General features: G+C 26.0%; 1 protein-coding gene across 1 annotated transcript in view; it reads left to right on the forward strand.

The window, feature by feature from the left end:
* Window positions 1–27,986, forward strand: part of LOC111678946 (leucine-rich repeat neuronal protein 3) — an 87,474-nt gene that overhangs the window by 30,606 nt on the left and 28,882 nt on the right. The window contains exon 2 of the mRNA XM_046945593.1: window positions 5,770–5,817. The gene's annotated coding sequence lies outside the window, so the exon portion shown is untranslated. The remainder of the gene's footprint in view (window positions 1–5,769; window positions 5,818–27,986) is intronic.

Consider the following 27,986-nt stretch of genomic DNA (forward strand, 5'->3'; position numbering starts at 1 on the left):
AACATATTGACTTAGAATGTGATAATTGTTGATTCGGAAGTTGTATTAAATTCAAATAAGACGAATAAGAATAACCAAATTGAGTGATTATGTTTCCGGTAACAAACAAGCTCAGTGGATATGAGATTATTGAACAAAATTCTATTATTGAGAATTTTTTATGTAAGATTTCTTAAATATATGTACTTTAATGTATTTTTTTAAGCTTTTTTGTACTTTAAAGTTCGAATACTTGTTTTAAATCTGTTTGACAAATATGACATCAAAAGTGTTTTTTAAATTAACCCCTTGTACAAGTAAATATCCTCATTATCTATGGTGAATGATGATGACATTCTTATTTTTTGATTAAATCGAGTAATTTCATTAGATTGCATGATATTGAATTTTAAAATATTTTTGTTGAGTATTAAACCCTTATAAATCTTCCAGATGACAAAATTAAAATAAACCAATCTACACAAACATTAAGACAATGACAAGTTCATTCTTTTCTTTACATTTATTTGGTCATTTCTACACACAAGCACACACGCATACTAACAAATTCAAATTGAGTTTGTGGCTGGCAAGAGTAAGGAGACTAGCATGTGTCAAATTGTTAAAAAGTTAAATATACAAAAAAGTGAACACATTCAATGTATTTTGGTTTTTTTGGTGTGGTATTTCCTTAAACATGAGTTAACTCACTAAATCTAATATACTAAAAAACTGTCAGACTGTCGTGTTGTTGGTCAAACTGACTGAATGAATGACTAAGTGACTGACTGTGAGTTTGTTCATCTATTTACATTATTTGAAAATGTAGGTAAGAGTACATGGTATATGGTCTTTAGTGGTATTTGTATGGGTTTGCAACAAATTGGGGCATGTATCTATCTATCGCATGTAATGAAAATAGAAAAGTGAAGTGGTAGAATGTTTAACATTTATGTTTGTAACAAACATTCAACACGTTTGATAATATTGTGACATGATTGTATGATGCAAAAACGATTTCTGGCCTGTGACATGATGGTGTTGTCTTGTTTTTGTCATTTTGGCTGAAGTTGTTTGTTTGCTTTATCTTCTATTTTGGAGTGTTTTTAGGAGTTTTTACACAAAATATTAAAAAAGCTTTATTATTCATAACAAAGTGTTTTCATGCCAACAAGGACATGAGACTGATGTAATACTTTGCATTTTTATGTATGTGAATGAGTGTTAGTGAGTATATGAGAATGTTGCTATATTGTTCTGTGTTTTTTTGGCAGGATTAAAGAGATAGGAGTAACATACTATTACAACGACTACAAGTATAATACTAAATTTAAAATAATGTTATGCCATAATAAAAAATAGCAGTCAGTAAAAGCCAAATACAAACTGCACCATGATGATGTTGCTGGTATTAAGTAGAGCAGCAAAACTGGCGCCTTTATAATATTTTAGCCAAAATCCCAAAAAAGAACAAAAAAAGCTAAACAAATATCGAAAAACAGCATCATCAATAAAAAACAAAAAGTAACATGTCGAGAGTGACAATATTTATGACTGTAATATATAAAAGTATTTTTTTCGTTCGCGTTGTATGGAGTATTATGCGTTATAAGCATATGTTCATACTTTAAAAGCCGATTTTATATTTTATATTTTAAAAAAATATTGGTTTTTATCTCTTTATTAATTATTCCTTTTTGATCGAAGTAATTAAATGTTTTTGCATTTTCCTTATTTCAATAAAACGACAAAGAAATATTTTAATTAGTAAATCCTTAATATAAAGCGAAATCTTTAGATATAAAATACATTGTTACGATTAATTGTTTACAAATTACATTTCTCTGGAGTCAAATTTACATTCTAAGTAATGCTTAAAAGCCATTTCATTCCTATAGGAAGTGGTGGTTATTTAGAAAAACAGTTTGTGTTTAATTTGACACAAAAAACACTTCTGTATTAAGTACGAAAACAAATCTGTATTGCCAATAACAACAATGGTGTCCAAGTATAGACTTTTAGCTTCTACGACTTCTTTCAATATAAGCAGCTCACAATAGTATAAAAGTACAGGTAATCCTAGGTTTACCCTGTAAACAATTGAAAAAAAACCAAAGCGTAAAATAAATCTATATTATCTATTATAATTTTTTACTTTTCATAAAAATAAAATTTTAATAAAACATTTAAAAATAACCCATGATAAAAGGGACATTCTTGTTTTCTATAACTTATCAGTCACATTTGAATAAAATACTACGTTAATCGAGGATTGCCTGTATAAGATAGCTGTTACGCATGATAATAATCAATACAAGTGCTCCAAATAAGGATTAAAAGACAAACAGGTAGCAGACAGTTACAGTTGTTTTGTAATTTGAAACGTGACAGAACTTGTAATATATTTTTAATTATGAACATTTGTAATGTTTGTGATTTCAAAGGCATTTCAAAGAATTGTATTTTCATTTTTAGATTGTGGATATTTATTATGTTTCGGGGGGTTTTTCAGTTAACAGAATTTATTTTGTATACCCTACACCACTGTATTGGATAAGGTTACTGTTTTGTTTGTATCAGCATAATAGTCTTTTGTTATTGCGGTAGATATTCTGTCGGTTAAAATGTTTCGCGTATTTATTAATATAATATTAAAATTATTCCTATAATGTCGGCATTAATGTATGATCAAGTAATTAAAAAGAAAAAAAAAATAACAAATTGAAAATAATATTTTGATCCAAAGAAGGGTATATAAGATTCGAATAATTGAAATATAACACTTATTTGTTTTTTTTTGCATTTGTCGTTATTGTTCATTGAGTGTAAAATAATGGCCACTTATCAATCAAAGATTGTTTTTATCTTTTACGAACTTTTTCGCATTTACTGCATCATAATTTATTCATGCTGGTTCTTTAATTGGTACTTAACCCGGAAATAAATTAATTCATATCCATTACACTAGTCATTGTCATCAATTTAGTTTTATTATTATTGTCTGTCTGCTGGTCTGCTGCAAAATAGAGTTTGAGTTTTTTGTTTTTGTTATTTTTATATACATATTTGGCTTCTGCAGTAATTGATGTGCAAAATAATAAATTGAGGCTTCCCTTGCATGCGACACATTTAAATCTGTTATTAAAAAATACTACATTTTTATATAATTTATTATTTTCTCATGCATGTTTATAAACATTTTTTGTTTACAAATAAACATCGATATATAACGAATATTTAAAGTTCGATTATCATTATTTATGTATATGTATATGTTTGTTAAAATTTAAATCTGCCATAAAAATTAAGAGCATTTCAGTGTAACAACCTAAGCTTGCATCCATGCATAACATTCATATTTTTATTTTAAACAATCATTAGTTAATGTACAGTGTATAACATTACATTGCTATACATACAAACTTGACATGCCACCACAATATTGTGGTTTGTCCTACGTGAAATTAATGTCTTAAATAAATTGTTCATATACAAACTACAACAACAAAAACAAGGAAAACTGTTCCATTATTCTATATGTATGTATATGGATGTATGAATTTTGCGTAAAAGTGTAATGAATGAATATTCATTCTTTGGATCGTTTTATTCATTTGTACCTTGAGAGTATGAGATAAACACGTATGGTTTTTTCAACATGCCCGTTAATTTATTTGTGGTACGTGTTCACATAAATTGGTGAGATTTGTTCATGTAAAACAGATTCAAGCCAAAAACAACTTCAGGGAGAAATTTATAATTAGCTAAATAAGAACGTGAGTTCTTTTATTCTTCTTCTTGTTCTTGTGATTATTATTGTTTATCTATATACTGCATACATACATATGAACCTAAAAGTTGTAAATAATGTTGTATGTTTACAAGTATGAGTATCTGTGTTTATTTGGACAGATCCACAACTACAATTAAATTAAAAAGTATTATATTATATGCATAACTACTTTATTTAATATTTTAATACGCAGCAATTTCAAAAGTTATGGATTACACATTAATAAACCAACAAAATTCAGAGGTTCGTTATAGTCCATTCGAATATACCTTTAATTTTACTTTTTCAGAGCAAAAGATGTGAAAAAGTGATTTTTTTGAAGTTTAAATTTTAAAAAGTAATAAGTTTGATAGTTTTAAACCGATTTTTAAATTTGATATTTTGTTTAAAAAATACAAGTGTGAAAAAAAAAAAAAAAAAAAAAAAAACTTACACTTTTTCACAATTTTTCATTTTCATCATGATATTGAAGTTGTAGCTTAATCTTTTATTATCTTAGAAAAGAAGCACATTGTGTTGCATTTCCAATGCTGGTCTATTTATAATTGGAAAACTAACATAGCGTAATATTTTTCAAATTTAAAAAAAGCGGGTGTTACAGCTTTCTGATTAAAAGACAACAGTTGTATCAATAAAACAAAATATCAGATTTAAAAATCGGTTGAAAACTAACAATTTTTCACAGTTAAAACTTCAAAAATGGCTTATTTTCACACCTTTTGCTCTTAAAAAGTAAAACTAAAAATATGTTCGTACCCTACGGACTATAACGAAATGGAATTGGTATAAGAGAACACTGGATTCCATTTTTTTCACTTGTGTACCATAGTGTTGTGGCAAATGGTGAATTCAAATTGTTTTTTACAATCTTACTACTTAACGTTGAATAATTATTGTTTCATTAGTGAAATTACCATAAACGTGGTGGATTTTTATATAATTTTATTAGTTATAAAAAAATGAAGAAAATTTTAAAGCAACGTAAGTAAAATAAATTTAAAACTTTCCTTGGACTATAGAAATAGTAACTGCCAGAACACTGAAATGTGCATGTTATTGAAGTTGCGAACGATCTAACCAGATTAGGTTCGAACCTTGATATAGATGACAGAGAAGGGATGGTAATACCACCCATTTGTCACTATTATAGGCAGATATTCGACAGAATCCTTGACATCATTAAACAGACCTGGAATAGTAGATTATATTGTAAAAGGGACAAATATTTTCTATCTCATATCTTCATTCTTAAGGGTATTGACTTGGTTATTATATCTATCCTTTTTTACCTATCATTTTCTTTAATTTTGGGTTTCTGTAGTATTGTTTTTGAATCTTCACTCTTTGAAGGAAATCATAACAGACCTTATGGTCTCCGAGTGGATATGCACCGTTTTCATGGTATATAACACTCATTAATATATAATAGTTAACATTTAAGTATATAAAATATTCCTTAAAGATGTTGGTCGAAAAATTACAGGTATGAAAATATTATACAAAATTATATAAATATGTATATGAATGTATATTAATTTAATAATGACAAAAACAAAATATAGCAATGCATAATTCTTTTTGGTAAAATAGTAGTTCTCAGGGTACAATTCAATATTGTTGTATTCCATATTATACAAAAGCAATAATAAAAAACATATATATTTGAACAAAATTCTGAAATAAATATTTAAAAATTGAAAGTTTTTAGTTTATTATTACATACTTTTATAGACAAATTTTGAATGAATTTTGATTATAAAACCTTCATTGAAATTAATTAAATAAAAATTAAATATAGTTGTTATTTTTGACTTTAATGATAAATGTCATGAAAAACGTAATAGCGTAATAGACAAATATAATTATAAGAAAATTGTAGGCATATATGTTAAGATCTCCCTTTTTGTTTTTTATATTATCGATCTATGTATATACTATTTTTGTTTCCGAAAATTGCAGATAAATTCTAATATTCTTATATTTATTTATTTTTACAGTTAAATACAATTATTAAAATCGGTGAAATGGAAAACAATTTCTAAATGGTAAGCTAAAATTAATTTTTTCTGTTTAAATTCAATACAATTTAATTCAATATTAAATAATATTATAACATTATAGACACACATACATAAGTATGCGTGTATTGATCCAGTAAAAATTCATTATTTCTATTTTCATCTTCTACGTACAAACAGATACATTATAATAAAGATATTTTTTCTAACAATATTCGTGCACTTATATGTATGTTTATGTATATCCTTTTTTTGGATGTAAAAATAATAAGAACTTAAACACATAGAGAATAAAAACATCAACAGCATATGTAGCAAATTTTCAATACACTCACAAACTCATATATATAAATAAATAAACAAATATGTCAATATATAAATATGTATATATGTACGTATGTGAGTGAATATGCATATGTCTATAAAGTACATAAATATTTACATATGTATTTGTTAATACTTTGATGATATGCTGAAACACGTCAATACAATTTGAGCAAAACTAAATATGAAAATATCTTTATATCTATATCTAAAATGGATATATATACATATTTATGTATATACATACATGTATATTACACATGTGTGTTCATATGTATTTATATTTTATAGAACTTACTGAGTTGCCTACATATGTTATTCACAATGTAGTTTAAGAAATGTCTTATTTATTAAAATTGTAACAAGAATATTGTTACAACGACAAACACTTTATTTTCTTTTTATGTTTGTACTTATGTACCCTACATCCCATAGAAATTAAAAAGAAAAAAATATGTTAGTTAATCAGTTATATGAACACAATTTAGTTAGTATCTTAAACTGTGTGTTAAAGATATAAAAAAATATACACGTACAAGTATTTATCACTTTAATTTTACTTTCATCATGTGAGCACTTGAGATAGTTTTAAATTCTTAACGAAACTAGTCAATCTCTTTGTGAAGATTTTTGCTTTGATGACAATTTGTTTCTTTTTTTAATGCTTTTGCCCTGAAATAAATATTTTTTTCATGTTTGTTAAACCCTTAAGGATAAAAGACATTTGCTTACGACTATTTTGTTTGTGATTTTATAAAGGATACTTTGTAGCGAGTTCAAATATACGTTTGAAAGCAATTTTATTTGCCCTTGTGTACCAAAGAATTCTGCGAAGATTGGTATAATAATGTCAAACCTTTTTTTGGAACATTCAATTTAAACTCTTATTTATGTTTTGATTAGGTAAAAGAAGTTGTTTGAAAATTAAATATACTTAATTTGACATCATTATACATAAATATAAAAATGTAGTATGTATATATTTAAAAATTTTTAATTAAACAAATAACAGGTAAATTAAAAAAGTTGAAACTTATACTTTTTGGATTTATAATTTTTTTAATATCAGTTATGAAATCAATTTTAAACTAATGACATTGAATACTTATGGCTTATGTTTATGTTTATTAGAAATTTTCACATTTAAGTTTTTTTTAATTCTTATTGAAATGATAAAAAATTGGAATAAATTCTACGTTTGTGGAAAGTTCTAATTAAAAAGTGTATAATTTTCTCCCATTTCATCTAGGAATACACCTTTTCAGAAATTAAGTTTGCAAAATATTCCGTTTTTAAATTTATACATCACAGATATAACTCATACGACTCAAATCTGCATTCATTTCTTCCGAAAAAATTGTGCTTTCAAAAAGTACTAAGCCTTAGTTCCCGAATTCCAAAATAATATACCAATAGCTTATTTTGTGTGAGTAAATGAAATAATTTTCAAATTTTATAGAAATGAATATTTTTTTCTTAAGAAATAGCTAATATTGTTACAGATTTAGTCCATATCTTACAAGAATACGTCAATAAATCTAAAAAGTGTTCTTAATATTCCAAAACAGTATCAAAAATACAATTTTCTCCTTTTTAGACCTGAATGGCTTAAGTATATCTGAGGCAAGGTACAATTCAATTAAATGCTTTATTATGAAAACTAAATCACATTTTATTTTTGTAGCAGGTGTAGGGTAGGTTTAGCCTCGCCTAACTATAATTTCTTACTTGGTATACGGACGAAGTATGCAAAATATGATAAGTTGAGGTATATGATTTCTTATAATCCCCATATAAGTGAACCTTGGAAGAACGAGTAAGCAGATATAAAGTTGTTGCTTCCTTTTTTGCGAGCCAAAATCTATCTTCCAAATTTAGTGAGGATCGGTTCATAATTGACGCTACCGCACATAAAAGGTCTCCTTCAGAAATTTACTTCAACGTTTATTGCTGGCTAAAAAATACGAATATAGCATTAAATTTGGCACAATTAAGTTCCTCGCGAGGCAAAATCTCTCTACCAACTTTATTAGGATCGGTCCATATTTGAACCAACCCCTCATGTAAGTTCCCTTTCTAAAAATTACTATAAATGGTTTACCTAAGGAAAGAGTTATGGATATTAATTTTTATGAATATCGGTTCCTATTAAGAAAATAACTCATACGCTAGCAGTTTAAAAATTGAACAAAAATATTTTGTTTTTAAAAATTAATATTATGTTAGTTCAAAAAACTTCGGACCAGATTATTCTTAGTCATATTCCAAATATCACCCTGATGTTTATATGGAAATATTCCTTTTACGAGATACACTTTCATGGTGGGTATATAAGATTTGGTACAGCCAAATATAATATTCTCATTTGTTAAATTTTAACCGCCTTATTCATAAAGAACATTTTATTTTATAAAAGATTTATTAAACAATTTTTTCATACGAAATTTGATTTATAAATCGTTTATAAAGTAAAAATTTGTTTATGAATGAGGGGATAAATATTTTTTATAAAAGTTTATATATTGTCATACTTTATAATATTTTGTTTTAATAAGATTTTTCCTTTTATAAACGTTTAGAATTTCAAAAATAGTTCTATGACTTTATTAGAAGGAGTTTGTTTAAACTTATTAAATAATAACCTTTTTAAAACCTTAAAAGGTAAAGCCTTTTTACTTATTTAGAAATTTTATAAAAAATTCATATAAAAAAAAATTAATTACCCATTATATGAGAAACATGTATAAAATACCCACACCACACCAAAAGAATATGAAAGTAAATTTATATTAAAATAAATGTGCTAAGAAAATAAGACCCTTTTCTGTTGTTTCATAAATTATTTCACAATCAAATGGAAGTGTGTATGTAGTATGTATGTTTGCGGGATTTAAAGTGATTGTTAATTCTGTTATAAAAATGTGTTAACTGCATTTTGTTCATCACTGTATGCGTGCAAACAAGCCGTACATACGAAACATAAATACATAGAATATAAAAATATACAAATATTTATGGTATTAAGTATTATAGACAAGGGTCAGTATATTTTGATTTCATCTATTAAACTGTAACACCCACAAAAAAAGGAAAAATAAGAACAGAATAAGCAAAAACAACAAACAAGATTGTAGGGGACGTTTGGGTATCATAAATAAATTATTTCACATAAAGTATGTCTTGCAAAAAAAAAAAAAAAAAATAACCAGAATCAAAAATAATCGTTTTTTCAATACTATACTACTACGTGTGCTAAATATTTTTCCTTTTTTTGTTTTATATTTGATTTGCAATTCGTTACATTTTTTCTTTGGGGTTCATATTTTTTCAAAAAAAAGTACATACATATGTACATACATAAACACAAGTAAGTAAATATTTTGTGTATATGTTGATTTCTTCGCCATTTTTTGATTTTTTTATTCTGATTTTCTTATTGTCTACACAAAAGAAAAAGAAATGAATCGAATGAAGTAAACTACGGTATGTATGAGTACTGAGCAGATTTATTTGTTCTTTGTATGGGTGAAGTGTGTATATTGTATATTTAACCACGATAATTTTTATTGATTAAGATGGAATTTTTGTTGTTGTTGCCTTTTTGGTGCTAGTAAGGTAGTTTATGAGTACTTTCTTAAGTATTTACCAAACCATTTTTATTTTATTTCGTTTCATTTCATTTCATTTCGCAACTTTAATATCTGTTTTTACTTCGACGGCTACTTTGTTTTATTTTCTGGCGATTTTATTTTTATTGAAGTACATGTACTTTATTCATTCATAATGTTATTGTTGTTGTAATTGTGTTGTAATATGAATGTGTATTTGGGGGATACATAAACATTAAAACAGATTAAAATAAATTACTTTTCTAGTTTCACTTTCACTTTCACCATTTACTCTTACTCTTTCATTGGCATTTAAAGGAATCATGGACGATTGTAAGCCAGAAAGAAAAGCACAAACATTTATTTTTACATTTTATGGTCGTTGGCTGAAGGGCTGTAAGGCTAAATGCTCCGAAGGATGGTGCTTGTTGAATCCATATGGCAGGAGCACTAAATTATTGCTGCCAATATATGTTTGTTGTAAACACATAGTTAACACCGTTATTTATGTATTTTATTGCTAATTTTTGGGTATAGCTTGGTAATAGTGATTAATAATAACAGCAACTTTACACTTTTAGATTAACTTTTCAAAAGATCAATAAAACAGCAGAATGGGCGAATATCAAAAGAATGGATGTAGAAATACAAAAATAAATTAACGAGTTTACAGTCTATTGAAAAAGGGCAAATATTTGACTCGTCAATTTTTATATGTATTCAACACTTCATTGCTATTTACATACATATATATTTATATTCATATATAAAGCAATTATAATTATACGATAAATTCTTATACATATATATTTTCCTGTTAATATTTAAATATTTATTGCTTGAAAATAAACATCAAACTATTTGTTATAATTTTGATTGTTTTCTAATGTCACACCTTGTCATTATCTCTTAATAATTATGGATAAACTTTTCCTGCTGCTGTCAGATAATACTGTCAAATCGTCAATCATTTAATTAGTTTCCAATTAGTTTGCTGAAAAACTTTACAACAAATAATATCTGTTTCAAGGTTATTATAATTAGTAGTTGTTTAATTGAAATTTATGTTTGTATGTATGTGTGTTAAAGTTGAGAATCTAACTCATACTTAGCTCGCTTTTATTAGTATTTTTAATAAATCAATTGGAAATTAATTATTTTTATATTAGTCGGCAGAGTACTAAACCTACAATATTTCATTCATTTGCATATATTTTTTTATAAATAATAATATTTAAATTATACGAGTTCTGAATTTACAATCTTTTTATCAAACATTGTTTTTAAAAATTCGCTATTTATTTGGTGCAGCGAAAATTCTTTTATTCTTTGGAACTAAATTACTTTATATCATTAACACATTTAAAAAAATTATAACAATTCCAATAGATTCTAATTATAATTAACCTACTGAAAAATAAACAAAAGTATTAAATTTTTTTATCTAAACAATTTTATTTTTTTGGTTCTTATTTTCATGGTTTTTAAAAACACAGTATAGTTTAATAAAACTAAACACATATATTGCAACTACATACATACATGTGTGTATGTGTGGTATTCCTTTTTCTTGAGTTTTTGGTTCAAATAGTTGTTTTGTCTTTTAATAATGGACTATACTAATTGCAGTATTGGTTGTTTTAAAAGAGCATCATATATAAATTATTTATTATTTTTAGAGATTTAATACATTATATAACTCTTTCTATTAAATATCAAGCAAACTGACTTGAACGAGAAGACTTTATTGGAATGTTTTTGATTAATGCAATTGTTTCCATAACAATTGTTCCATAACATTTTAATAATTTAATTAAAAAAGTATGCTTTTATTAAAAAAGTCTTTCTGTGAGCTAAGCGATTCATTACACAATTACATCGCCATGATAAAAGTTTTTAAAAATGACAGTATGACAGTTTTGCCAAATATTGGTGTTAATTTTGAAAAAAGTGTTTATTTTCTCAGGATCATATTTTGTAAGCTGAAAGAATTTTGTTTTATTCTCTGAGGCAAAGTTGAATATATATAATCAGAAAAACTTCATCTTCAAGATAAAAATCTTTCTTACTCTTAAACGTCTCTCTATATTGAGCGTATACTTAATATTGGTAATATGAATGAATCGTTAACACGTATACGTATAGGTGTAGTTTATATAATCAGTATACATATTTGGTTTAACACAATATCTCTGTGATATCTCACCTTTTATGAAAGTTTTTGGATCAACACTAATATTGGCGTAATTATTTTTTTAAAATTCTCCTTCATCTGAAAAATTTCTTTTGGAAAAAATGAAGTAACATATATCTGAATTCCTTTAGATAATTTTTCTACAAATAATAGGTGAAAAGTAACACTCATTTGAATAAAACCCTGTATGACCAAAATGTCCAACTTTGACCCCCTGTAAGTCCGGCAGTTCTTGACCGATTGAGCTAAAAGTTTGTGTCTGGCCTACTATCCCAATGGACAGATATATATGTATTTAAAGTTGAGTAACTTGACACGAAATTCCCCATTTGTTGACAATTTTTGTCCTTTGGTATTTTTTTTACTCTTCTTTGTAAATTGTTAACATAGATATATGTATATCTAATTGACATCAAAATATTATTACTTAAAATTTATGAGTTTTTAAATTTGGGACTCTGTTTAACACTGAGATCATAAAATTTACCAGTTTAATATTTGCAATTGCAAAAATGTCAACAAACGGTCGTAATTTGCCAATAATGGTGGGTGATGAAATTTAATTATTGCTCTTAATGAAACGGTTATATAAATGGTTTATAGCCAGCGATTAAAAAGAACTAATTCTTTAAGGACTTCTTTGATATGCGTATAAAACGTTAATTTATTTTACCATAAAAGTGTCAAAGTTTTCAGTGAGTTCATAATAGAATAATTAGAATAATCATCTGGTGAATTATTAAGATAAAAAGAGAGAGTTAAATTTGCTTAAAAGTGCTAAATAATGAAATATGATATTTTACTTAAAGTCTGTAGACACTCATGAAATATTGGTTGACATATGTACGTATGTTGTTTACAAAATGTAATTAACACTATCACAATTCTGATTAATTTTTAGTGTTATTATGTGATAGAATGACAGTTAGTTAGATAAATGGAAAAAGTTTTAATTTAATTGAAACAAATAAAATAATCAATCAAATGCCTTAAATCCATTCCTTTAGTCTTTAAAATTACTATCTTAGTAGACTTGTCCTAATATGTATTACTCTAACTTTTAAATTTGTTATTTTCATTACAACATTCTTCATCCCTGTCATAAAAATAAAAATCGCTTAAAATCTTTTATTTAAATGAAGTTCTTTAGACAGACATACTGAAAACTTTGAAATTACCTAAAATTTTGAAAAGCTTGTGTCTTATTTGAATTAGCATTTCGGTTTAAAGTAATTTTGTGAAAATCTCAAAATAATTTGTCATAATTGCGGTCACTTTTAAATAGACAAATTATTCAATTCCACACTGTTTTATTATGGCCACTAAACAAGTTTATGTTTTTGAGTTTTATTTCATTGTGGAGTGGTAGATAAATGTTAATTATCTCTTAAAACGTTTTGCCATTTGTGACATTTATCACTGTTGCTGTTACAACCGCTGCCACTGCTACTAAAACACAATAAAAAACAATAATATTCAACTTAATTGAAGTTTATTTGCACACTCACACATACACAAGTTTTTATAAATGACTGTGGTAAAAAAATACAACAACTACAACTATTAAAACAACTACAATTAAATATAAAATCTATGAATTTATTGGCATTTAAAGAGGAAAAAAATTAAACCTAATGTGGCAGTTTGAGAGAGATAAAACATAAAAAGAAAAGGTAGAAATATATAAAACAAAAAAGCAACAGCGGATAGAGATATTTAAAGCATTTTAAAATCCTAAATGTTTTATGTTCACAATTATGTAATTTACATGTATAGTGTACATGCAAACCTAATTTGACATGCAAATGTAAACAAACATTTTACCAAACATTTACCATCAGACAAGAAAATGATAGACCAGATCAGACTTGTTTCTTTAATTACTTATTTTGGGTATAATTAATTTGGTAAAAAACACGATATTATCCTTTTTAGAAGTAAAGCAGAAAAACACACTGAGTAAAAAAGCCAAAAGGTGTTAATTCAAAAATTAAACATCATGCACACACAGGATTGAGTGTACGATATTAACAATACATTTATAAACGCACCCACCCATACACAGACATACTTAGGCGAGTAAAAAGGACAAATGTATAATTAAATTTGTACCAGCGTGCTAGAAATGGGTTTGCGTTCCTGTTTTTGCTGCCGTTGCTGCTACTGCGGCTGATGTTATTTTAATTTCTACAATTTTCATATTTGAGTTTTTTTGTTTCTTTTTTAGCCACTATGGTAGGTATTATGCAAACATAAGTAAGGTGTAATATCTACCAAGGAGTTAGAATACGATTTGGTACCTGGTTCATTATTTCCATACAAAATATTTCTCCTAAATTTTACACTGAAGATTAGTAATTTATACAAAGCTTTAACTTATATATACATACGTAAAAATTATTGCACGACTTTTTTATGTAACGAAATTGTTTTGGATACCAAATGAGGACTACAACTCCTGAAATCGAATAAAAAATTTACATTGATATCCGACTCATAAATGTTCATAGTTCCGATTTATTTTATAATGGTTTTTGGATATTACCTAGTCGGGTATGACCGACTATACTTTCTTATTTGTTTATTTTCCATTTAGTAGAGCACAATATAATTCCATGACACAAACAAAAAATACGACAAGAGCAGCGGTGGCAAAAATCATAAAATATTTAGAAAAAGGCATTATTAAAGCGTAACAAAAAGTACTTTTGTTGTTGTTAATTAACAATTACATAAACCTATTCTTGTTTTTCTTTTTATTCTAATTTCAATTCTGCTTTTTGTTTTAATTTTTTGTCTTCTTGTTTGTATAATACAGCTGTTGTCAGCTAATTAGAATTGTTATATTCAACGTTTTATATTTAAATAATAATTGAGAATATTTTGCAGACAAACTTTTAGAATTCGTAGATCAGTTATTTAAATAGTGTATTTATTTAAATTCGTAATGAAATTCAGAAAATACAATTCGAAATTTCCTTTAGAGCCGAATATAGAATATGTTGTTAATTTTCCTATTTGTTGAACGTAAGTTTTACTGCCTGTTTCACAATATCGAAACAACATTATCTTTCTTATAAATCTTATGTTGAAAACAAAAACAAAATTTAAAATTTATTTGTTGTTTTCTGACTGACTGTTTTTTAAGAATGAAAACCGGCAGTTAAAATGAAATGTTTCTAACTATTGTCTAAGTGCTGTAGAATTTTGTATATTTATCTCAAGCTTTAAACACAGTAGCAGAAGAACAAAAATAAAAATAAAAAATCCACATTTTCCTGTAACATAATAATGGTATTCATTTAAACTTCGTATACTGGTCGTAAACTTTAGAGGCATATGTTTTCTACACACGCATTCAAGCTCGTGTATGAATACAAACAATTTCACATAAAATTGTTAAATTTAAGTAAAATACAACAAAAGTGTTATATTCGGCCATGCCGAATCTTCTATACCCACCATTAAATTGTAATATTAAATTAAATCTCATATATTTGATATATGCTGAATTTTTGTATCTCAAAAATTCGCTGTTTTCGTGTTTTTAAGATAGTTAGCGTTAAAGTAATGGGGGTAGGGTCAATTATGGACCAATCCTCATAAAATTTGGCAGAGATATTTAGTCTTGCAAAAAACTTATGTATTTGTGTATGTCAATACTCGCCAGTAGAGAGTTAAAATTGTTTGCTGAAGGAGACCTTATATGGTGGGTAGGGCCAATTATTGAACGATACTAATAAAATATGAGAGAATTTGGCATGTATTTAACATATTTTTGTGGAATTTCATAGCTGTACTCCTATTTTTCTTATATAGCGATCAATAATGGACCGACCCTCATTGTACTTGTCAAAAAGATTTTGTCTTGTACGAAACTTATGTATGTCAAATTTCATGACTATACTCATATTAATAAAATTTTCTAAAGGGGACCTTATATGGGAGTTAGGGTTAATTATGAATCGATCCTCAAAAAAATAATAGAGAGATTTTGGCCTGTATGAAACTTATTTGGGTTAAGTATCATCAATGTTACTTTTATGTCAAATTTCATCGCTATGGATGTTTTTTAAACAGTTTTCAGCGTTAAAGTCATTTTCTATATGGTGACTAGGGTCAATTATGGGTCGATCCTTATACAATTTTGCAAAGAAATTTAGGGTCCTAAAAATCATATTTATGTCATTTTCTAAAGGGGCCCCTATATGGCGGGTAAGGTGAATTACGTGTTGATCCTTATAAAATTTTACAAATATAATTAGATTCCTATAAAATATGTATTTGCCAGACAGACAGACAGACGGACAGACAGACGGACAGACAGACGGACAGACGAATATGGCAAGATAGTCTTTGAATCTAGAAAGGGCACATAATATATATACTTTTATTGGTCTTAGATGAATATTTTGATGTGTTACAAACGGATTGACAAAAACAATATACTCCCTATCCTTTTTGATGGTGGCTATACAAATTTTACAACGCTCAAAAACAAGTTCGAAGAAAAATCTATAACATTAGGATCTTTAAACCTTTTCTAAGGGATGTAAAAGTAGGTATAATATAAATACATTCATGTATACATATGTATCTGTGAACTCATACATATACACAGAATCATTCTAAAACCTCGAATTGTATGAAACTAGTAAAATATAACGGTAAAGTTAATGGCATTTATAATTTAGAATAAAAGGAAATTGAAGTAACCATAAATTGTAGTTTTTTAAATCGGTAATATGAAATTCTAACAAACCTTTTTTCACTGCTTTTCTAGCTCTAGGCTTAAATTTTAAATAAAAAATAACGAAATTTTCTCTCTCATTTTTATGGTACTGTTATTAATATTTTATCAAGTCGACAGGATATGACCGTTTTTTTTTCTTCATTTTACTTAAACGTTTATTGACGTAAATGTCTAACTAACCTTCAGTATGTATTTATAGTGTTAATTTCATTTGAATTTAGTTCTTAAACAATTTTATAGGCTTATTTGTTATTTGTTGAATACAAATGGCATTATGAATTTAGTTGGTAATTTCTTAACAAATTTCCTTTCAACGACATTCATTTGCTTTCTATATATGTACATTTATTTACACTGCAAAAATTTTTGTAATTGCTTTTTCACTTTCAAAAAAAAAGTATCAAAAGGGGTAAAAACGGCAAATTTAGTTTTATAAAAACTAATTGAGCCAATTTATACAAAATTTAAAATAAATCTCGGGTTTGAAAACATATTTTATTTAATGCTGATGAATGCATATTTGTATCTTTAAATTTTTTTTCTGTAAAATATTGATTAAAAGTATGATTATGTTGCAAATTTAATTCTCGAAAAAGTCTATTTCTGGGCGAGAAGGAAGGATTATATATTTATATAATTTATAAGAATTTTTCGGAAAAGAAATAAAAATGTATGATTCTCACTACTCACATTTTTTTTTTAAATTTTTCTACTTGAGATTTTGATTTTTTTTGATTTTTAAAATTTTTTAACTTTTTAAATAAATTGCCATCTGCAGAATAGAATAAAAAGTATTGAAAAAGAATTTATTGACTACATTCTTTAAAGAAAATTTAAATTTATATGTTTAGAGAAGTTATTTAAATTCTTAGGATTTCAATATGTTTATGTATTTATAAATTTTTAAATATATAAATACTTAAAACAAATTAGGCTTATTTGAGACGTCATTTTCTTTTCTATTATTTTAAAATTTAGGGAGTAAATATTCCTATCGATAACATTAGGTTTAGATATTTTTTAAGTAATGAGTCATTTATGTGGAATAAAATTTAACATTTGTATATTAATACTGCTAATATGTAGTTATAGACCTTGTGTACATACATATATGAACTTACATAAATACATATTATTTACATACACCCTTTATTATAAGTTCTGCTCGATTTTTTAATGTATAAGTTACAAAATGCAACAACAAATCCGAAAAGGAAACACAATTCTAGAGAAATAACTTAATTGTAATATACATATTTAATTGTTTTAAATATTGAGTTTGCTTAAAAAACAATATCTTTAGTAAGATTAAGCAACACAGACTGGTATTATAGAATTTTCATAAACAAATGCAAAAAAAAAAAAAAATATATATTTATAATAATAATTTTTTAAAAGTTTAAATCAAAAGCACAAAGGGAAAAACTATTGTTTCTTAAATTTTGATGGTTTAAATTCATTTTCTTTTGTTTTTTTTTTGTTATTGGTGCGCATTTAGGTTTAATGTTAAATCAAGTGTGCCATTTTGCTTGATTGCACTTTTATTTCCTCCTTTTGTAGTGATTTGTTTATTCGTATTTCGTTATTTATGCACAATTCAAAAGATACTGACATGTGTCCTCATTTTAGATGAATGTAACAGTTGTTGTTTTTAGTACTAACTCATCATTTAAGTCGCATTTTTGGTGCAAAAGTTAAATTTTAATTTGATTTACAATTTTTAATCAAGAAATTTTAAGACTCTGACATTGAATTTCATCGAAAATCATGTGTTTTAAATTTCCCTTAAAGTGTGTGCGACACATCCTGAAGGCACTACCACCTGGGCTAAAAAAGTTTAATATTGTAGTCATACTCGTACATCCGCACACACCATCACACACCTTTCATTTGACATCTTGAAACTTAATACACGATAACTAATAAAAATAAAATCAAAAACTCTTACATTACGGCTGTTACATTTTTCCCTTCATGTAAATTTAATATTTTGAAAACATGCTACTAGTCGTTTCAATTTAACGATAAAACAATTGTCACCCAAATAAAATTAAAAAAGTACAAAAAGAAAAAAAGTCGAAAACATCATAAAAGTTGTTAAAACATTTTCCAACCGCAACATGTTGCCAGTAAGACAATTTTTACATCAATTTAATAGTCTTGCAGATTTTTCTTTTACTTTTTTTCAAATACATACTTTATTTTATTATGTTCAGGCGAATGGAAAATTAAATAAACTACAATACTTTTTTAAAAAGAAATTTAAAATTTTACAACACGTTTTACGACGAAAAGTGTATAACAATTGTTAACATTTAAAACAAATAATATTTGTAAGATTAATATTATATGAAACTAAAAAAAAAATTCCTAAGAAATCTAAGTGATTCTTTAAATAAAATTTAAATAACTTGCAAATGGGCTTAGAAATATATCGCTAGGCTGATACTAAAAACATTTTTAAAATGTTTCTAAAATATGACAATATTTAAATTACTTTTTAACATGATATGTCAGGTGTGAAAAACATTTACTTTGATCCTAGCATATTTCAAAATCAACCTACAGGTGGCACTTCTCAACCCCAAACTCAAACTTGTATATACAACTTTACAAAACATACCGCCAAATATGACTGTTCGTTCTTACTAAATACAAGTATAAGTACGGAAACTAGATATTTTAGAAGTGGGTTTAAAATGTAAGGAATGGTTTTATATAACAATAAAATATTTTCTAAGTATTTTTTAAAAGAGAACGGTTCACAAAAGGTCCCTCATTTTTAACAACTGGGTAATTATACTCGTACCTCTTGTATCCGATTGTGTTTGTTTCTGTAACGAAACCCATCTCTAGAATATTTATATTTATTTTAATTTTATGTTTATTTTTACTAGAAAAAGTATTATTTTTGTGTTAAAAGATAATATTTTCATAACGAATAAATCTTCATTTATTAAAAAAAAAATAGAATATACAAAAAAATTAAATAAACTCAGAATGTTAAGCGAGTTGCATTTTAAGTAGTTGGTTACTCAAGTAAGTGTGTGAAAATGCTATTGTTGAGAACATTCCTTTTTGTGTACTTACAACTGACATTTAGCAAGATTTTTTCAGTACTTGAACGGAAGTGAACAGAGTGGATAAATGCATTCAGACGTAAACATGCGAAATTCGCAACAGGAAAAAAAGTTATTACAGTTTATTATTGCAATTTGGCTTAATAAAGGTTCATTATTTCAACTGTGAAATTTAATCTTAAATTTCCTATGTTATATATGTAAAAACACTGCCATCATTGAACTACTCTCATATTATATAAATTTTATTAATTTAAATTTTAATAAAAATTATATATATATAATATATATAATATATATATATAATATATATATATAAATATATATATATATATATATAATATATATATCTGTAAGTTTCTGTTTTATTTATTTTATTAAAATGTGTGCTTTTTGTAGCTGTATTAAGGAAATGGCCGCAAACAATATTATCTCAATAATTTCTTAAACACAAAAACTAATTGGAGTAATCAAAACATATTTAACACTCGCAATTACAATTGCTTTTTTTCCCAGTTACAAATTTTGGCCTAAAAATCATTGCTTTGATTTTATTTCATTTCTTTCATTTTTAATTAAATATAATTTTTTACTTTAACCTTTCTTGTTTACATTTGTTGTATTAGACATACAAATAATTAAAAAAATCGTGTACATTTGGTTGTGAAGATTCATCTACACGTTCATTATGTGTAGCTGTGTGATAATATGTGTATGTGTAAGTGTGGCTTTGTTTTTTTATGAATGTTTAAATATGATGGTTATAAAAAAATAAAACAAAAATAATAGCAAGAACAGCATAAACAAGAACAAAAAATATTGTAATTAACACCTACCATTACATTATTTCTTTGTTATTGTTATTTTTACCCTTTTCCTAACTCTCTTATCTCTAACAGAGTAAACAAGCAGACTTGAGTATTTTTTTTTTAATGTTTTTATAAAAATTTTATTTACACACACTTACACATCCTTGCACATACAAATACATACATATATTTGCATGCCAACCTAGATACTCACATTTAAAATAAGAAAAATACAAATAAAATCATAAAATTAATTTTTTAATTACCTTTTGTTGTTATTGCTGGATGGGCTTAAGAAGGAACAAACAATAAATTCATTATTTTAAATTAGGGTTAACTTAACTTTTCCTTTTTTCCATTTATTCTATAACATCGAAACATTCATGTATATACGTACAAAACAGACTAATTTTCTGCAGAAATTTTTTAAGAGATAAAATAAACCAATAAACTTGAATATAAAAATAAATTATTGTTATTTGTTTTGTTTTTTTCAGGAGGTTTAAAAATGTTAAGAATGAAAAGTTTGGCAAAAAAATTATGTTTTAGAAATATATATTGTGAAAGAGTGTGGAAAATTATTCAGATGGAATGAGAAACTCTAGTACTTATATTAGAAATAACGCCTTCTTAATGTCTCATTACTATAGAAATGTGGGACAAACACATTATAAAAATATTTTAAATCAAAATTGTGGCCGGTATTTTAATTTTTAGGCTTAATGTTAGTTCGATGAGTTCAGTACCATTCAACATCGTAGTCATGTTGAAGTGGAATAATTGTTGATTACTCTTAAATCTCTTTAGTTTTGTGCATAATTTACCCAACCCACTATGGTTCAGACGACCACTTTCTTTGTCCAAAACTATTCATTTTGATGTCGCATATATATATTAACATATATTTTAACGGCGTATTCTGTTTCCATCAACAAAAAATTGCTCTTTAATAACAATACATTATTTAACTAAAAAATTTAATTGTAATTCGATATATAGTTTTCCTCAGATCGTTTTTTTTAACTAAGATAAAAAAATGAAGTCTTGAAAGTAAAAAATAAATGAAAGGACTTTAAAAATTATTGTAAAACAAGTAGGAAAGTATAGTCGGGCATGGCCGACCATATGATACCCTACACCATGAGTATATTTTTACAATTTTTACTTTTATAAAATTTTTATTTTTTGTAAAGAAACTTTTATGTTGAATATTACCATAATTCCAAAATATTTAAGCAATTTATTGATAAAAAACTAAAATTTCTAAATGAGGCTTTATATAGGTCAAATATGGGCCGATCCTCGGTAAATTTGGGAAAAGGATATATTTCTAAATAACAGTTAGTTTTGTTGAGTTTCATTGCGATACAAATGGTTACAAGTCAATTTTAGACGTTTAAGTCATTTTTTGAAGGGGGTTTGTATGGGGGCTAGGGTCAAATATAGGCCGATCCTTACGAAAATCTGCAGTATCATTTATACTTATATAAAACTTATTTGTGCCAATTTTTAGAGAGATAGAGAGCATAAAAAGTTCAAATCGGGAGGTACGGTTGTATGGGGGCTAGGTGAAATAATGGACCGATTTCAACCATTTTCAATAGGCTTCGTCCTTGTGCCAAAAAACATGCTTGGTCCAAATTTCATCAAATTATCTTGAAAATTGCGGCCTGTACCTTGCGCACAAGGTTTACATGGACAGCCAGCCAGCCGGACAGACGGACGGACATGTCTTAATCGACTCAAAAAATGATTCTGAATCGATCGGTATACTTTAAGGTGGGTATTGGACCAATATTTTTGTATGTTACAAACATCAGCACAAACGTATAATACCCTCCCCACTATAGTGGTGTAGGGTATAAAGATGACCCAAAGCAATCGGGGGATACGGCGCACATGGATGTTTGGTATAAAAGCTTTTAAAAAAGGTCCTAGCTCTTCTCAGTATCAAACTTTGAAGAGCTATTAGACGGAAATAGTGAGATTTTGAGAAAACTGACTTTGATCGTCTGAATCATAGTGGAATGCTGCATTAAAGACTTTTAAGTTTATACAAAATTTTATCTTTATACATTACTTTATTAAATCAGTTTCAGTAGAGTGGGTGCTGAAGAGACACGGTTCCCGTATATTATAAGAAACTTTGGACTCAGTCTTAATTTCTAAACAATATGTGTGAAAACAAATGAAGAAATATGATCGCTTTAAAAATATACACAAGAAGTACTTCTCTACGGACACCGCATGAAATCATGTTTTAGTTTTTACAGAAAATCTACTTCACACCGAAAATAATATATAAACATATGTACATATTTAAATTTGATAAAAGTCTAGTATGATGAATATTTTGCAACACGAATTTGGGATTGTACCAGTCTTAAAGTAATGGAGCGAAATTACAGTCAGTTGTTATAAAATGAAAACATTTGCATGAAAATAATTAAATTTTAAAGTGTATTTATACAATTGTGTGAAAAAGTTTTTATGTTCTATTTTAAGTAAACTATTTTCATAATAAATCTACTGCATTTGTACTTAAAATTTTTTAGACAAATTTTTCCATTTACCTGGTCATCGGTGTTAGTGGCTTTTTTTGTAAGTTTAAAACTTCACAACTTTTAATTAACATGTTCTATTTATTTTCATTTTTATTTTATAACTAATTAAATGCGTATGCATACTTGTGTAGTTACAACTACGATGGAAATTTATATGAAAAATATGTAAATAAATATTATAATTTAACAATATTTCCATATTATTAAATTGTTAATAAACTCCGAATGATGCTTGTTATTATTTTTTTGTTCATGATAAAGTTACGTAAAACCATAAAAAATTCTAATTCCTAAAATTTTTCAAAAAAAAAAAACTTTTTTGCCAGTTTAGCTCAATGTACGAACGAGTATAAAAGAATGCGTATAAAACTCGTATTCACAGCAGTCATACAGGGTAGTAGGAGTATTTCCATATATTAATGTGTAAATGCTGTATGTATTCTCTTTTTCATTTTGAAACTTTATTAAGCCACGTATTCAACAGTTAATAAAGGTTGCATAATGTTTTAACAAAATGAATAAGCGGATAAATGTAAAATACACTCCAAGAAACGTAGGTAGAATTGTAAGACTTTTAAGAATTTGTTCAAAGATTTTTAAACATTTGTTTGTAAAATGTTGACACTTGTGGTAAAAAAAAAACTTTTAAGAATTTCTGATAGTATGAGTAGATTTAGCTTGAAAAGAAAAAATTACAAATTCTGGATTTTTTAAGTGTAAGATGAATAAAAAGTCAGAAAACATTCTTTTAAATGTTCAACTGTTTACATTGTGCTTAGTATTTTAACACATGCTGTGCGTAAAGTGAAAAAATAACTATAAAACGGTATGCTAAGTTTGTATACATTCCTAAATACATACCGACACACATAAATATATGCCATTATATACTAGTTGCCATGCAGTACGGTATGATTGTTGCAAACATGTTATTTTACTTATTTTAACTGTGATCCTTCATAAACTACTACTATAATTCACTTCGATTACAGAAATAATAATAAACAATTGACTTTGTTATAAGGGACGCTAGAGCTTCGATTGAGTTTTTTTTATTACAAAGAGATCAAATCTGTGAAATGCTGTTACAATTCATGACAAGCAACATAGTCCTAACATAGTTCTACTGGGTATATATTAACCTATATATTTATATAACGCATAGAATGTATGATAATACATAGTATTTGCTTAGCGTATTCTTTTTTACATTTTGTCTATTTAAACTTCATTTCCACAAGGGTGGGGTAAATAAAGTAAGGTTTGTAAGTTGACATTTAAATATAAGGAAGTCACTTTAATACAAAATAATGAAGAACATAGAATACAATTTCAATTCTACCTTTACTCATACTACTTTTACAATGTATATGTATTTTATATGCCTAGCTATGTATATATTTTACAATTGTATATATACATATGTATGTATATAGCTATCAGTATACATATTAAGCATTTTAATATTTTAGATTAGACAACAATTTATGATGCAGAAATTTTTTAAAACGTTTAAGGTTAATTTATTTATATTACAATGTTTTTTTACCATATAATGTTTCATGTTGACTGCGTTAATACTTGTTTGCATTAAAAAAGGAAAAAATAAGACGGATTTAAAATATTACTAAATATTTGGCAGGAAATACGCGTGTAATATACAGCTTAAATGATTTTAATATACTCTTTATGACCAAAAATATTATTTAACAGATTTTACTATAGCAAACAAGTCAAAAACAAAAACGAATGAAAATTTTTTTCTTAATAATTTATATGTAATTTTTTTTTAACAATGTAATACATTTAATACATACATTTCAATTTTAAATAACTATTTTGACTTCTTTCTAAAATGTTACAAGACATTATTGATGTGAAATATTTCAAATTAAATATGAAGTATTTATTGATAATCATTTAAATGAACTTTGTTTAAAATTCTCATCTTAATTGTAGTATTTTGCAAGTATGTGTTTGAATGTATAATAGTATTAAGTGATGGGATGAATCAACATATTCAAAAAGTGCAGCTATTTCCACTTATGTTTATGTTGGAATTTTTGGTCTAGCTTTCTGACAGTATCTTCATAACTGCGGAAATGAATATTGACTTCTTCGTAGGAACATTACATGTTAAAATATATATTGAAATGGGCTGTCTGTAGGTAAGTTTAACCCTAAGTGGTAGGTTAAATAGTTAAATTGTCTCATCCATAGCGATGAAATTCGGCATAAAGGTATATGTTTCATACAAGCCAAAACGTCTGAACCAAATTTTTTGAGAAACGGTTCTTAATTAATGGCTGAATATAACACGCTTATTTGTTTTAATTAATCTTCTCTTCTTTTAATTTCACTTTGGATTTTAATAGAAGCATCAAAATAACAAAAAACTGTTTATTTAAATGTTCTTAATTTTTGTCGATTTATAGCACGTTTACAGTTTTTTTTTATTTTTTATTATTATGTATTTTCTTCAAGTACTATTAAAGACTTTTGTAGTGAAAATATGCTTGCGAAAACAAAATGTTCGTTCGTTTAGCATGAATGCTTTTTACGAAAATCCTTTGTCTTTGATTTTACTTTATTTTCCCCATTCACTTTTAAGAGCTGAATAAATTTACAATTTTATTTTTTTATTTTTTTTGTTTTCTGCAAAATCACCAAAATCAAGACATGTTAATGTCAAAAATTTTAAGTGAAAAGACGTGATTATTTTATTTAACTTTAAATGTTGCCTCTTTGCTGCGTAAATCTACTACCACCTCCACCATTACCACGAGAAGTCGTAACATATGGACTAGTACGTTGAGGTTGGTTGTTGAGATTTTCCTTTTTAATATATTTCATAATAAAAAAAAATACTTGTCAACAGGCTGACTGGCTAAAAAGCATTATATAACAATATTTTTATTTTTACGATATTTTTAATGTTGTAAAAAAATTAATTTCCATATTGTCCATCAATCAGTTGTTAAGAATTCAAATTATAATTCAGATTTCTTTTAAGTAAATACTCTTGGAAAATGGTTTTGTATTTAGTAGATTTTTTGTACGTGGGTACAGACTTGTCACAAATTATTTCATTGTTTTTTTTTAACATCAGCAGTATTTTTATAATGAGTTGTATTTTAAATAGTTTATGGAAAAAAAGAAAAATGTTTTTGTTTAAGTATGACCGCATTCTACCCTATACTTTAAAAACATTTCAGATACATGTAACCATTCTGCAAAAATTATTTCGAATATATAAATGAATATTTTGTAAGACAATTCTTATGTTTTCACATCGGTTTAAAATCAATTTTTCTTGGGCAAAATTTTTTTTGTTAAAATAGTAATTTTATGGTAAATTTTAATTTATTATTAATAAATATTGTTGTATGTTGTCAATTCGATGAAATTTCATCTTTAAAGTCTTACAGGGGCCGATTCACAGCCCCAAAGAAGGGCACCTGTTAAATTGATAACCTCCCCAAAATTTCGTTTTTATTCCGATTAAAAAATTTTGGAATATATAAAATCTATTATTAAACTCCTAAGAGTTATTTTTTTTTAAATAATTTTTGTCAGACAGTTACGTCTTTTTTAAATTATATACGAATATTTAAAAAATACGTATTATATTTATAATTTTACTTATTGCAACTTTAAAATATTTAAAAAAAATGTAAATATTGAAATTAATTTTTTAATAATTTGAAGTTTTTTTTATCTAGATGTCATCAAAAATTTGCAAAAAAAATTATGAAAAAATTACATATTGGCCAGAAAAATCGAATTTTAAACAAATGTGCGCTTGTTAGATTGTTTTTCTAGTAGATTTTATATGAAAAGCATTAAAAAAATATTTAGTAAGTTGGTTAGTTTGTATATACAGACTAGAATACTTACCACTTTACCACTAACCTACTTCGAAATACTTAACACGGTATGGTCCATCCAGTCCTGTGACAAAAGCACACTAAGTTTGAATTTTTGAAACCAACTAAAAACACTTCATTCAATTTCGAGTCCATCATTTAAAGAATGACGTTTAACAGTTTAATTTCTTAAATTAATTTCGAGATTTTTTGATTTTATTTCAAATTCTTAGTTTTTCAGATTGATTAGTTCAGGAGTTTTATTCTACCTGTAATTTAGTAAAATCGATCTTGATTTAGATTATAAAAAGATGGTCACAAGTCTTGAAATTTTTAATTTATGGTGGGGAGGTGGATATAAATTTTTTTAGATTTTTCATTTCATAAATCAGTTTTATTCATTTGATATAAACCAATAAACAAAGAAGGCAACAACTTTTAATAATACTTTTCTTAATAAAATACCTGTCAAAAATGGACAGAAAATTTCCATAAATAGGCAAAAAAAAATAAAAAATTTGGATTCAGTTTCAAATAACTCAATTATGTTGGTGCAGAATAAAAAGTGTGTATACTTTTTAAATACTAATACGGATAAAAGAATGAATTTTGAGTCCGAAAATAATTAAAAATCCTTTTTTGGGAATAAAATCTGTATGTATATTAAAAATTCTAAATACAAACTGATTATGGTCACATGTTGAGAGTTTTTTACTGTAACACAGTGTTATTCATAGTGCACTAAATAAAAAGATGTATATATTTATATATTTCTTTTGAACAAAAATATATCATAAATATCAACAAACTCTATTCCTCATATATACATACATAAATATAAAAAAAGTATTATCATGGAATTCTTATCGACAACAATAAAGGAAAGAAATTCATAATTATGAAAGAAAAAAATAAAAGAAATCCTTATTTATACATTTTGTTTTTCTTTGATTTCCAAACAACTTTTTCTATCCCATTTCAATTGAGTAGCGTTTAGT

Source organism: Lucilia cuprina, chromosome 3 (assembly GCF_022045245.1).
Source record: "Lucilia cuprina isolate Lc7/37 chromosome 3, ASM2204524v1, whole genome shotgun sequence".
Lineage (NCBI taxonomy): Eukaryota > Metazoa > Arthropoda > Insecta > Diptera > Calliphoridae > Lucilia > Lucilia cuprina.